Below are 14232 nucleotides of genomic sequence, written 5' to 3'. Positions count from 1 at the left end.
CGTCAGGGTCAGGCACCTGGCACTGAGAATAGCCCTACAGAAAACAGGGTCACAGCTGGGCTCTGTGCTGAAGGGTGCTTTAACCAAATGCCAGCTGTATTTCCAGGGAATCTATTCATCTTCTCCAGCTCTAACCTAGAGTCCATTAAATGCATCTCTCCCCTTGCTTCTTGTCACCTAAATGGTTTATGATGTCTTCTTTGTATGCCTAAAAGAAGATGGGCTTCCCCCTGTTATTTAGTTTCCTCTGCAGAGAAGTAAGAGGGTGCTTCCCCTGCTTTACAGCAGTCCTTGTTTCCATAACATAACCTGGCTCTGGTCTGGTTGTTGAGCCTTCCCACTGCCATTTCCATTACCACCAGAGTCCCTCTTTTTCTTATCTGGGTCATTTGCCAAGTCAGTGGTAGGCACTGACTGCTACAAGGAAAGCCTGAAAACCAAGTAGAGTGGAGTAAATAAGCAGCAAACTGTTCTCTCTTCTGCATGTTAAAAAAATAAATGAGAGTTGTGCTTGATAATCTTTCCCTGAGGCCAAGTGCTTCGGCAGGATCACAGAGCTTTCTTGCATAAAATATAATTCCAGTTCCTGCTCCTCCACACCACCTGGTCAGGGGACACACCAGCCTCGCTCTGCCCCCTTTGAAACCCCAGATATTTGTCTGGGAGCAGAGTCAGAGCAGCTCCCCCAGTGCTGAAAATGCCCCTGGACAGCCCAGGCTCAGGACCTGCCTGGACATGGGGTGGGCTCACGGACTCTCCTGGAAGGTGCTGCTTTCACCAGCTCGTCTGCAAATTCCTGCCTTTGAGGGGAGCAGCTGTTCACAACTTCTGAGAGGTTTTCTGGGGTTATTCTGCCCTGATGGGTACCTGTGAGTCCTGCCACTGACTCAGCCCACCCTGCACTGTGCCAGCTCCCTGCAGGGAGGAACAGCAAATCCCATCCTAGGCTAAGCTAGTTTTATAAGGAGGGAAACCTTGTTATTTCTTCTGTGGACCTTACTGGCTTTTTGTTGTTTCCATTAACTTTTAAGAGTTTAATAAATATACCCAATTTTAAAAAATAAAGTGTTTTCCCAGCCTTGGAAATTGGATTTTCCATATTGTCAAAACACAATAGCTGTTGTAAACTGTTCATCAGAAGAAATCACTGAAACAACACTTTGAATATCTTCTGTTATTTCACTGTGAATAACACAGAGATTATTTGGAATTTAATGTATAAATTGATGGTGTTCACTGTTGTATAAACCCAGTGAAAGAGCAAAACCAGCAAAGAACATCTTTACCTATGGGATGACTTGACTTTGTCTTTTCTGCTCAGCTGCTCATTGGCTGAATCTTAAACACAGTGACTCCATTCATTAGTGTATTTAATCTCTTTTGTGATGGTAAAAGTCAGACTTAAAAATAGCAGGACTAACACAGTGACCCGATGAGACTTTACATAAAATCAGCTGGAAGTGTTAATGGTGCTCCTGTCTCAGAAACATGTAAATGATGGCAAAGAAAAGAGATCATGCCCAGGTATAATCCAGCTTCCCTTGCTCTTCCTTCAGAGCTCCCACAGTTACTGGAGCACAGTGGTGGCTCAAAGTCACCTTTGCTAAACCAGCCAAGCTTCACTCCCTGCATGTCCCTGCTCTGCACCAAGGTCTGGCTGAATTAAAATAGGTGTGAACCCTTCCAAAAAAGCTGAAAGGTCTTTGCAAGGACTAAAAGTGTTACTTGATTATGAGTAAGGTGTCAGATGAGGAAAAAGCCCAGCTAATTTAAGGATTTCAGGACCTTAAAAGTGGCCCAGTTGTCCAGAGGGCTGTGGCAAGTGAGGTCAGGTACAGCCCCTGCCTAATTACTGCCCTGGGCTAAATGTGGGCATCAACATTGGGTCACTACTGAAAAGCAACTCCACTGACTCCCAACAGATGCAGAAATTAAATAGCCATTTACTAAAAACCTGCATTTCTTTCTGAAAATGCAGTACATATTTAAAAGCCTTTCGATAATCCCAGAATTATAATTCAGGAATACTGGGATTTTCATCTAGCCTCTGTGGAATTCTGCTTTATCCAGCTTGTTTCAAAATAAATATAATCAGTTTACAGCTACTTTATGTCCCAAGAAAAATAATGTGAAGTCTTTGATAGAAATTGAGCTGCCTTTCCTGATGATTCCCATGTTACTGCACTGGGTAAACTGTAATGAAATATGGGCAGTGAAGTGAAGGCCTTCCCCTCTCCTCAGCTCATGTTCAAATTATTATTACAAAAGCATTTCCAACAAAGCCATATTTATTTGGCCCAGGCTCTAGGGCAAAAGTTCTCTATCTGATGTTTAAATAATGACAACCAATTTGCAGGATACTGGTAATCTTAGATCAATTGCCCACAAGCTGTTAAAAAAAAAATTTAAACCCCCTTCTCTGCACACTCTTCAGCAGAATGTGAGCAGGCTGTAAAGTGGGAAAGCTGCAGAGCAGGGAGAGAATGGAAAATCAGACCAAAGGCTTTGTGACATTGTGCAACCAGCAGCTGCAATCCAGAAGAAAATGCTATTTAAAAGTCCATTTCCAAAAACCCTTTGTCTCCACGCCTGTAAGCTACACTGAGTAACTCACTTTCTCCCATATTCTTCCTTTGCTTTTTTATCTTCTGGCTGAAATGTTGAGGTTTTGGGTCACCAGGAGCACATTCCCCTCCAATGCACTTCCTCAGTAAATCAGGGCAGTGGGTCACTAAGGCACTGCTGGCTGCAGAGGGAACCATCCTTGCACAAAGAGCCCCGGAGGTCAGAAGGGTTCTGAGCTGCTCTGAGTCTCAGCTCACCCACCCAGGGCAGCCAGGCTCCCCCTGCCCCATGGTGTCCCCCACAAGCAGGGAAATGTTCCTGTGACCCTCTGAAAGGAGTAAGAGTCATCCTCCCTCAGGACTGTACAGCTTCCCAACAGATTCCACCATAGAGACAAAATCCTCTGTAAAAATCTATACAGTGTTCAAGCAGTCTCTACAGAGCTCTGCTCTTTTCAAGTTCACTCCAATTAACAAGCTGGGTGCTTACAGATTGAAAAAAAAAGCACACTTATTTGGTTTTGCCTCATAAGCAAGAGTTATTTACAAAAATACTTGGTATTTTTAGTACAATCTGGGATATTGTAACTGGGCTACATAAAATATCTCATTTTCTAAGTTCTGTTTCTCAGCATGGAGATTAACTCTGTCCCCCACTCTTGCTCTCTATTTCTGCACCCTGTGGGCTGTTGCTGAAACAACTGCAAACTGCACACTTTGGTTTCTTCTTTCTGATCACTCCTGATTAACTTAAAAGTTCTGAATTTCAAAACATTCCAGCAAGAAGCACATCACTCTGTAGTCTCAGTAGGTGAGGATGAAGCAGGGTTACACACCCACTGCTGCTGTCATCCACCAGCACACCTGGCTAGCAGCTGCCTTCTGTCACAAAGCCACACTTAAAAGACTTGATCAGCCCTCAGCTGCAAGAAGGAAAATTCAAAACAAACCTGCTGATTTCAGTGACATTTTGGTGACTGGGTGTAAGCAAGATGTGAGTGTGGAGCTGTCTCCCACCAGCAGCACACACAACATGGAACTACACCAGGCAAGGGGCCCCTGCAAAGGATTTTTTATTTCTTGCTGCACCTCCCAGCCAGAGTTGGACCTTTTATTTGGGGAACAGAAGAGCCCTGAGCACAGAGCTGTAGGATTCCCTCCAGCAATAATTCAGCCTCACTGGAGACAACCAACTTAATGCAATCTTAATGTGATAAACTGTTAACTTGATTGGATTCAATGAGATGTAAATTATTAGATTCAATAAGTACACAGAGACCATTTCACCTTACCTTCTGCTCAAGAGGGCTCTGCCTTCAGTCTCTTCATCATTCCTCTTAATTATACACAATGCATCATAAAGATGGGAACAGTTTGGGACTTAGGCTGACTCCTCACAAGCATCCATCTCCCCTTCTGGGTAGAGTGTGTTTTATTGATAACTTTTTTTCAGAACAGCTGCCATCACTTACAGACACAAACTGATCTTCAGCATGGTCAAATTTGATCGAAAAAACTCTGTTCACCCATATTTCTGCAAAATTCCCACGTTTAAGGCAGAGAATGTCTTCCCACGTAGATTAATTTTTAGTAACCAAAAACTTTGTGGCAACCAGCAGACTTTTATAGCTTCTTATTCACTGAAAGATTCTTTAAAATCTGTTCTGCAGAGCAAGGAAATCTGTACTACTATTCCAAAAAAGGGGAAAAAATGATGGGACACTAAATATGTACAAAGAGATTCACAAAAATATTAGTGCAAAGCAGTGTCTCTGGGCTTGTAAAACTCAAGTGGGATTTACATTATCCTGTGGTTAATAAACATTTTGAAAAGATTTCTTCTTATAACATTGCTCACATTCTGACTCAGACAAGTGATTTTTAAAATTATACTTAGCTGGTGTATTTCTAATCAAAGAAAAGTGTTGGTTTACACTTTGTGCACTTTGTGCCACTCACCTTCTCCTCACCTATAATTTCCCTGTCTGCCATTTGGAGGGTTTTTTAACAACCAACTCCTCACAAAGTATTTTCAGATGTTTCCAATTTACCAAGATGTAATTCATAATTACCACCCTTTTTTGACAATTAACCTTTGCTGTGAGGAAGGCACACTTCACACTTTACAGATTTTACATTTTTGTTGAACAAGGCCCACAGACTTTTCTTCTTCAATATATAGTCCTTCATGTTAAAAGCCTTTGAGAAAATAACACATAATGTTTTGATCCTATTAAGAACACCATAGTGTACATTTAGCAGAGATATAGGTATTACTTCAGGCATCTCTGAAAGGAATTCTTTAAATTAAAAAAAAAACCCTCCTACTTGAATTTGTTCAACAGTTTTCTACTGAATAAGGCTCTGTCAAAATAAAGACTCTGATGGATGTTCTCAAAGGATTTTTGTAGGAGTTCAAAACCAAAACAGTTAATTTCAGACTCCTCAATTCAAGCTGAATTTTCATTTTGCCTTGGAGGAGTGTTCCAGAGATCCCAAGTGATGTTGAGGCTGTTGCCCTATAGTTCCCCAAATACAGACACTCACCATGACACTCTTCATATCATCTATGATACTATTATCATAGCATCATCTGCAGGGAACCTGTTGAAGTATCTCTGACATAACTTTGGTGTTGGATTTAGGAAAAGAGGGCAGAAAAATGAGGAAGAGATTGGGAAATCCATCCAGCTCCCAACCAGGATCTCTACAGCCATCACCTCACCTTGGTGGGGAAGGAAAATGTGAACTTCTTAAGGATAACCTGAACTGAGAGAGAAGCATTTTGGGGCATGAGGTATCTTAGAGAGAGGCCTGAACAAGCCCTTAGCTGGCAGTACTTCTGCAGGCTCTGCCTCCAGAAAATGAACTGTTCATCCAGAGCTGGCTGTTTCCTTCCCAAGTGCATGCTGCCATGTGCTACTCTGAAAGCTCAGACAGAACCATCAGAGCCTTGTTTTCATACAGGTTGTTAATACTCAGCCTTAGAAACCCAAAGGAAAGCACAAAGTTCATTCTGCTAGATTAATACAAATAGGGACTTTTATTTCCCATTGACTTATGTGCACTTAGCCATATTATCACCTGGTACTAATGTGTAGCCCAAAGGACAGGATTTGAGCCCAGCTTTAATTAGTTTACTGTAATGAGGTAAACCACATTTCACCTTTCTAAGGAAGTAATTATTTGCACTCTTCTTCCTTTTCAGTACTTGCACCACCTTCTTCATTTGCAGTGGGGTGAAGCTACTGCCTGATTTATCAGAAATTCAGCAGGATCAGTACATATATACAGAAATGACAAGAAAAAGCTCCTGGAAATGACACAATGGACCAGAGGTAAGCAAAAGGACAAACCCAGCCTTGAGACAAAGTGCTTTAAAGACATGTCAGCTCATGAGTGTGCAGCTCTGGCAGGGAAGAGCCAGTCTGTGCTGCCCTGTGGTCCCTCTGTGTGCTCAGCCTGACATGAGCATTGCCAGGACACTGACAGGGAGCTGGGGGATGTCCTGAGCCCATCTCCCACGGGGGCTCAAGGTGCACAGGACCTGCTCAACACCACAGCCCTGTTGCTGTCAGCCAGCCTGCAAGGGGAAGGAAACAGGTCTGCAGTAGAACTCGTGGAAAATAAACAAAAATGAGGAATTGGAAGTTGTTTTAGGTTCACAGGGCAGCTCCCCCTGGGGATTATGCAGCAAGGTGTTTTTGTTCTAGGATCCAGTGTACAGGAGTATTTTCCATTTTCTGAATGCAATAATGTGAAGGATCCCCAAGCTGGGGCTTCTCCTCACCACTTTTCCTTAACTCACAACACTTACATGACTGTAAAAGTAAGCTAAAATAAGAAGCTCAAACCTTGAAAAAATATTTGGGTATCAATAAGGTACATTCAAGATAGGTGGGGATGACATCTGCTAAAGGGGAAGCTTTTAGTTTTTACAAAAGAATAGGACAAATAAAATATTTCTTTTTTTAAAGGAGGCATTTTTTCTTTGAAAGTGGTTTAGATCCTGCTTTCACACAGTGCTAGCCCCTGCAGGTGCCAAGCAGCTCCTGCCCTCAGGGGAGCAAATGGGCCAGGGCTGCCCTAATAACAAGGATTGTTGTCTCCATATGAAATAATCACCTGATTTTCAAAAAGTGTTCAGGGGGACTGTTGCCTAAGTGATTCTGAAAATCCCAGTTGCTACTCTTGTTCTAAATAAAATTGAGTAAGACTCCCCTCTGGCTCAGCATACTCTAGCTAAGCTTTTTCCTGAAGATTTGCCCTTTTTTTGTTGTTGGTTTTTTGTTGTTTTTTTCCAGAAAAGGTATTGCTGCTGCAAAAATTTAACTCAGGTTTTTAAACCACCTCATCTATAAAAAAGGACAATATTAAACAAGAGAAATAAGAATGATCAAATATTTGGATGTGTTATCATCAATAAGACTGTAAATCTGGCCACACCAGTTCACTTCAGGGCATCTGCTCACATTTAATTGAATGATTGTTTTAATTTTTCATTGTTTAAAACCATTCAACCACTTATCAAAAGCCAGTTCTGCTCCTAGAGTTGGGCATAAAGACTTCTTGCTCAGCTCCACTGAAATGTCCCATTTTTTTCCAGGAATCCTGGACCCTGTGAGAGCTGTGTAAGTCCAGACTGGGGTTTCTCAAGCAGAATTCCAAATGTGGCACCAGATCCTCAGACATCTCCTTGGGACTGTTGCTGCTTTTATCAGAGGAAAGCTGGCTGCCATTTCCTTCCCAAAACTGTCAAGAGGCTGTTTCCTCTCCAGCTTTTTGTTTATTTAGGGAATCTCAGAGGCTGAACTTGACATGAAATAATGCAGATAAACGATTGGTGTCCTTCTCCAAACAGCTTTAGTATATGGAACATTTTCTATAGATGTTTGCAGAAACTCTGGAGCAACTGTTAAAGCAACGTGACCCAGTGCTAGCCCTGGAAATGCAGCAGTTCTCTTGTTAATACAAATTATGGCATCAACTGGCTGTGTGTGCCCCTGTGCTGTGTGTGTGCCCCTGTGCTGTGTGTGTCCCCCTGTGCTGTGTGTCCCCCTGTGCTGTGTGTCACCCTGGGAAAGCCTCCAGGGCTCAGAGCCCAAGGGAAAGCCCCTGAGAGGCAGCAAGAAGCAGCAGTCAGAAAAAGAGCCATGTTCAGGGTCAGCATCCTTGAGCTTCTCAAAGTGATCCAATGCAACCTCAAAACTTCTTTTGAACCATAGTATTGTGTTTTTAAGTCCTGCTGATTGCACCTAAGAAGATGAGACAGTGAGGTGATGTCAGTTTGTGGCAAGACAAGAAAGCCAAAGGAAAGGAAGTCCATAATTCTTGCACACACACCAAACAAAATTCTGCTGTCTTTAGGAAAGAGGCCACATTCTCAGGAGTGCTGGGGTTTTCTCCTTTGCTACTAAGGGCACAAACCAGTGCAGCACATTTAAAATCCACCTTCAGTTTATTTTTCCAGGGCAGCTTTCCCTGTAGCATTCATCCCCATTCATCCCCAGATCTCCAGAATAAGAGTTGCACATATAATGGGTGTATAATTTGTAAAATCTAAATGTCTGTACCTTCCAAGTTTTTTAAATAATCCCCTGCTATTTTGTTTATTTTCTTTGTTTAATTTACTTTTTAAAAAACAACTCAATTTTGGAATGTAAACACTATGTCAAAGCAAAAGCTAGAATGCTTGAGAAAAATGATTCAGCTTATCCAAAGCAAATGTCTCCAGTTTTTCTCCCAAAGTATTTGCTGAATATCATCTCAATTCACTGAAAGCTTCAGATCTGCTGAAAATGCTGTTGTTGGATTTGGGATTTTTAAAGAAAAAAAACACCTTTTCATTCACTGAAAACAACTTCCCATTATGAGATTGGCTCTATTGTGAGATGGATTCTAAAACCATGAGATGTTAAAAAACAAAAGTGAGACTCTTTAGTCTTCTGGCCTGTAAGCCTTGCCTCGTCCCTCAGCTCATCTGTGCAAGCTAATCTTTGCTACTCTGTAGAACAGAAACTTATTTTTTCTTTTAAATGAAACTGAGAATCTTCTGTAATTGAATGACTCCAGCATCAAATATTGTGATACAATCTCAGTTTGGGAGACTTGCAACTGCAGATGTCTTAGGGCTAAAACCTATCATTTCCCTGAGTCTGGACTGATTGTGTAGAATTACTGCAGGCTTTCCTCAGCACAGCAGATGGTGGAGGCTCAAGGGAATCAGTTCCAGGTCCCTGATTCTCCTTCCCATCCATGCCCTAATAGTCCATTATTTTGCCACTGGCAAGGAAAATGCCCCGTGCTCATGCATGATGTTCACCTTAAACTCAAAGACACGAGCAGAAGTGCAAGGGCCACGTTCTCCTGCAGGTGCTCACCCCAGCCTTCCTTGCTTTGCAGAAATTTGCTGGGGTCAGCCTGCAAGCAGAATCAGATGCTTTCCCTTCCCCAGCCCCATGTGGCACAGACACACTGGAATCACAGGCAACAGCCACCTGAGATGACAGTAGGGGCGGACAGACCACCAAATTAGCCCAGATGGATGGCAGAATTGAGGAGAACTCCAAATTCATAGAATTATGAAACCTCTGGGGCCCAGTGGAAGGGTAATTGTCTGCTTTAGGTTTTGAGTGCAATTACCAGCACTAATGGCTACAGGGACAGATTCCAAGCAAGCACTATTTAAAACTCGTAACTGGAGGGTTTGGGATAATGCTAAAGCCAAGCAGATAATCTTTATAAAAGAAGAAAACAAAACTGTGATTACACCAGTGCCATGCTTGCCTGATGTTATAAATTATGTGGAAGTTATACCAGGACACACCATACTGAGAAGGAACAATCTGGATTTTTTTTTTTTTTTTGCAAATGCTGTCGGTGGTTCATATCCAGACATTGGTCATTAGATCTAGTTTTATTGCAGCCATAAAAGAAGTGAGTCAACAGCTTAGTCACATCAGGCAGGATATGCTTCAAGCACAGCCTGAATGAAAGAATGAAGTTAAACACTGAGAAATACAAGGTAATTAGAAAAAGAATACTAAGAGTTTCTTCCCTAAACCAGCACGAGGTAGCATGCAGCACAGACTTCAAGCCAGACTGCAGGCACTCTGCGAGGCAGCAGGGTGTGGATTTAAAGGAAACAAGCTGGATTTATCAGCATGTATACCAGGACAGCAGTTTATTAGCCATCCCTACAGGTCTTCTGGCTTTCAAGGGTATCAGGTATCTTCATCTTGTAAGAGAAATGCAAAGAAAGATATGAAATCTGGTTCTTGTCCCACATCTGCTGCCTGTTGACTCCATTTGTGCAGTTATCTAATTACTAGAGGCAGGTTCTGTCTGTGTGGAGCCTACAGAATAAATAAGAGAAACACCTCAGCAGGCTCTGGTGCCTTCAACATGCCACATGAGTATGGAGTGATCCAGAAGGGAGTCTGATGGACACCTTGGACCATTATTTATTTATTTCAAACTGAAGCAGTAGCTAAGCACTGTGCTTGCAGGAAAAGAACAGAAAGATAGAGTGAGCAGGACAGGAGGAGAGGAGGGCAGGAAACTTCTGCAGGTAAGTCAAAATTATCAAGTCACTGCAGGACTAGAAATCAATCTTTCACAGACAGCATGGCAGATTTATACCACTCTAGGCTTGATTCCAGGAGGCTGGAAAGTTGGAGTGAGTTTTTTGGAGTGTAGTTTTATTTCAGTGTGGGTACAAGACAAAATCTCAACACTGAAAAGTTTAATGACACTATATTCTCAAGGGAAACATGAAATATATATAGACATGGTCACATATGCCTCCTATCTGATGGCAAGGACTAGCACTTTCTATTGCAATAGAAAATATGAATGGGGGTTTGTGAATAATGCACAGAGCAGGGGACTGTGGATTTACTCCTGAACCCCTGGAGGCCATCAAAAGGCCAATGTTTCTGTCTTTGCACAGCTGGTTTGCAATATGTGCAAAATGGGACATTAACTTCTCCTTTGGGATCCACAGATGCAAAGGATCTGTGAGGAAGGATCAATATGGGTAAAAGTGAATATGGCCCAGAGGATGGTGAATGAAATGCGTTGGGTTTTGTTTGTAAAGACAAAGTACATGGATAAAACCACCAAAGCAGCTAAACTTTACACTTACAGACACCTCCTGGCCTGAGCTGTGATGGTTTGGTGATTCACTGTCAGTTTGATGCTGGAATGGTGTGGTGGGAACCAGGGGAGCTGCCTGGGTACCAAATCTCTTCAAGGCAGTGCCCAGTCAGTGCTGCTGTGTTGGGAACTGCCCATGGCTGAGGCAGGGAATGACACTGGAGAACCTCCCTCTAAACACTCACAAAGCCAAAATCTTCCAGCAGAGGGGAACCTGCTCAGACCCCAGCACACATCGTGGGGCACACAGGCAGGCACTCCTGCAGGCAGGGCTGGGGGACACAGCTCCAGCCCCCCAAGGGCTGCCCTGCCCTGGGCTCTGTCTGGGACACACACACAGCCACTGCTCCACCTCCACCTTGCTGCCAGAGCAGCCTCTCCCAAGGGAATATCCTTCCCATGGACTGGGAGGAGGTGGGGGCAGCTGCTGCAGCTCTGCTGCTTTATTCTGCTTTGTCCTCAGTGTGCAATTACCCAAAACACAGAGTCATAAGACACAATTTACAATCCCTGCAGCTTTTTGGCATCCCACTGTATTGGGTTATAGACTGAATTGGTAGTAGGATGCAGCAGATAGAGACAGCACTCTAATTACAGATTTACATTAAGAGGAAGGTTTAAAAGCTAATAGGACATTATTAGAATAATGATCCCTAGATGTTCTCCCAGCTGAACATCTGCCATTACTAATTAAAAACAAATTAAAGTCAACCTGTTCAAAGAGAAATCAATATTTACAGAAATTAGATACCACCCTAATGCTAGACATGGTGCTGACCTACAAGTCCCTTCCCACATGGCCACACCAAATCAAGAATCTCAAAAAGCACATTGGTTATAAGCCAGAGCCTGTGCAAAATCCACCTTTGTAAAACCAACTCAAATTTGACTCATGTACAGCCTGTTTGTCTCTTTCATTAGTCAGCTGCCCAACAGCTTTAAATAACTGCCTCATAAAATGATAGGTTACCCACTTTCTCAGACTGGGGTGTCATTTTTTCCAAAAGCAGGTTAGAAATTGCATTTTGAGTGGCAGATGAAAATAATCTTGCAGCCTCTGTCTCGTCAGTTTGCATCTCTGATTGGTATTGAACAGAGTGTCATTTTGTGAGCAGAATCTGCATCAATCTCACTACATGGCAATGGAAGAGTCAGTCCTGGAAGTTAAGGCATACAGTTACAGACAGAAAACAATTAGGCAGAAAAATTACAATAGCAAATAGCTTTGAAATCCATTAGCTACCTCAAACTGCAAAACAAGTGCTTATTGAATTGGTCATTGTACAACCATCACAAAACTACAAATCCCTGAAAATGGGGAAACACTGTCTGTTCCAAAATGTGTTTGAGATCTACCACCAATATTGTGCAAGAGAAGTTCAAAAATATGTGGGCTCATACAAAGACAAAAAGAAGAGCATCCAACCCACAGCTGCAGGGAACTCCTTGCTAGCACAGTACCCCATCAATATTTGCCTGCACAGCAAGTTAACAAAATTAACAGGGAGCCACTTATATCAGCTGGCCCAGGACACTGGCTGGTACAAAGGAAAAAAAAGGAAAGCGTTGAAATCCTCCTAATGATTTGCCTTTCCCTTCTAACATAAACACAAATCTATCTAAAAAATATTAAAGCCAAGTCTGAGACTGGAATTTAATTTTGCCATTGATCTGACAAAGTCCTTGCATATCAACCATGAGAAGCAGATGCACAATGATCAACTTGAGGCCTCAGACTGGAACTGTTGGTCACTGGCAGCTTCCACAGGCAAAGATCAGTGGCCCCTTTGGAAAATACTGTTCTGTTTGTGTCTGGAAGAAAAGCTCTGTGGTCAGTAAGTGCTCTAGTGTTCCCAGGCCAACAGCAGTGGAAGAGAAGAGTCAATGGCAGAGGAGTCTCTGCTTTTATAGCAGTGCCCAAGTTGGACATCAGGGGCCAATAGCAAGCACTGCATGACCCTGCATTTCTGATTCCATAGGCTGTGTTATTGGAGACTTCTGTGTTTGCAGTGTGGGAGCAATAAAAAGCAAAGGCAAGAAATAAAGAGCCTCCGGGTGCTGACATAAAATTAAATCCTGACTTCTCTTTCAAGTTCAAGGTAGGAAAATCACAGCTGTATATCTTTGTCAAAAGTGTGCCCAAGCACTAATATCATCAAGGACAGAAACTTTTACCATGTAATCTTACCACACACTGTATATCATCCAGAGCCTTTGTAGGCTTGGATGTAAAATAAGCTACTAACCCTCTTTAAAACATGCCAGCAAGCAGGATTTGGCCCCATTTAAGTAACTTTAGATTACCGATGCTTGATCCACAGGGAGACCAAAACACCCTTCAGGGCAATATCTGATTAGAGGAGAAACAGTTGTTGGCCTCTAGGAAACTGCAAATAATTTTTTGTTCAAACCCACGGGGATTTTTTTGCAAGGCCTGCTGAGCCAATTTAAACAGGGAAAAATATCTGAGAACCCTGCAACAATATTCTCTGCAGTTTTCTAAAACCCAAATCCTGCTCATCCCACTCAGTGAAGCAATCTCACCCAAGTTAATGAAACCAGTCCCCACCTAGAAGCCAGGCTCACTGCAGCTCTGCTGCTGCACACAGAATTGCTCCATGGTCTCGCTTGAGTTGAGCCACATCAGGTTGTTTGCAGTTACATCCCTCTCCCTGCTCATACTGACAAGTTCAATTTTTTCAGTTTGTTTTCCTCCCCCCTTTTTTTTCTTCCTTTCTTCAGTGTTGTGTTCCAACATTTTTTCCTCCTGCCACAGACAGAGACAGGTGAACTGCAGAATAAACATAAAGATATCAGAGCACTGCACCTGCCTGTAAAATGACATGAATTTAATCAAAACCATTCTAGTGTCAGGGCTCAGGCACACAACTGGTCTTGTAGCTCTTCCCCTGGGCAACTGCTGGTGGTGCCTCTAGTGTAGGCTTGGACACATGTCTGACATCAGCAGCAAGCACTAAGTGGAGCTGTAGGGGGATTGTATTATTTGATTTCTGATTATGTAGAGCTTCCTTCCTTTTGTGCTCTCATTGACCTCATGGATTACAGTAAAGCTGTGGGTAACCCGAGACGGATTCTGCTTATGCCTCATTTATGCCAGAGTAAATCAAGCAAAATCATGGCACAGTTGGTGGAACTACACCAGAGTAAGACTGGATACAAAGCTTATTAACATTTTTAATGGCACTATTTTTTGATTACCTAGATTTTACCTAGAAAAATAACAACAAAGTTGACCCTTTGGAGAATATGTGTCTACTGACAAACAAATTACTGTTGCTGAAAATTCAAAATAAGATCTTTTTATATATACATCAAGGAAATAAAACCAAATTAATAGTGGTTTTTGTAACCACTTAAAGCCATCCACCTGCAGGGAGGTATTTTTGCTGTATCTGCTAAGTGTGGCTCCTAAAAATACCCACATTACCTAGAAAGTGAGAAAAAGCTCAGTCTTTTCTTCTGATTGTTTTATAACAGTTACATCTAATTT

The sequence above is a fragment of the Catharus ustulatus genome, chromosome 16, assembly GCF_009819885.2.
Source record: "Catharus ustulatus isolate bCatUst1 chromosome 16, bCatUst1.pri.v2, whole genome shotgun sequence".
In the NCBI taxonomy this organism is placed as follows: domain Eukaryota; kingdom Metazoa; phylum Chordata; class Aves; order Passeriformes; family Turdidae; genus Catharus; species Catharus ustulatus.
The sequence above is the reverse complement of the archived record's forward strand: the minus strand, read 5'-3'. Positions refer to the sequence as shown.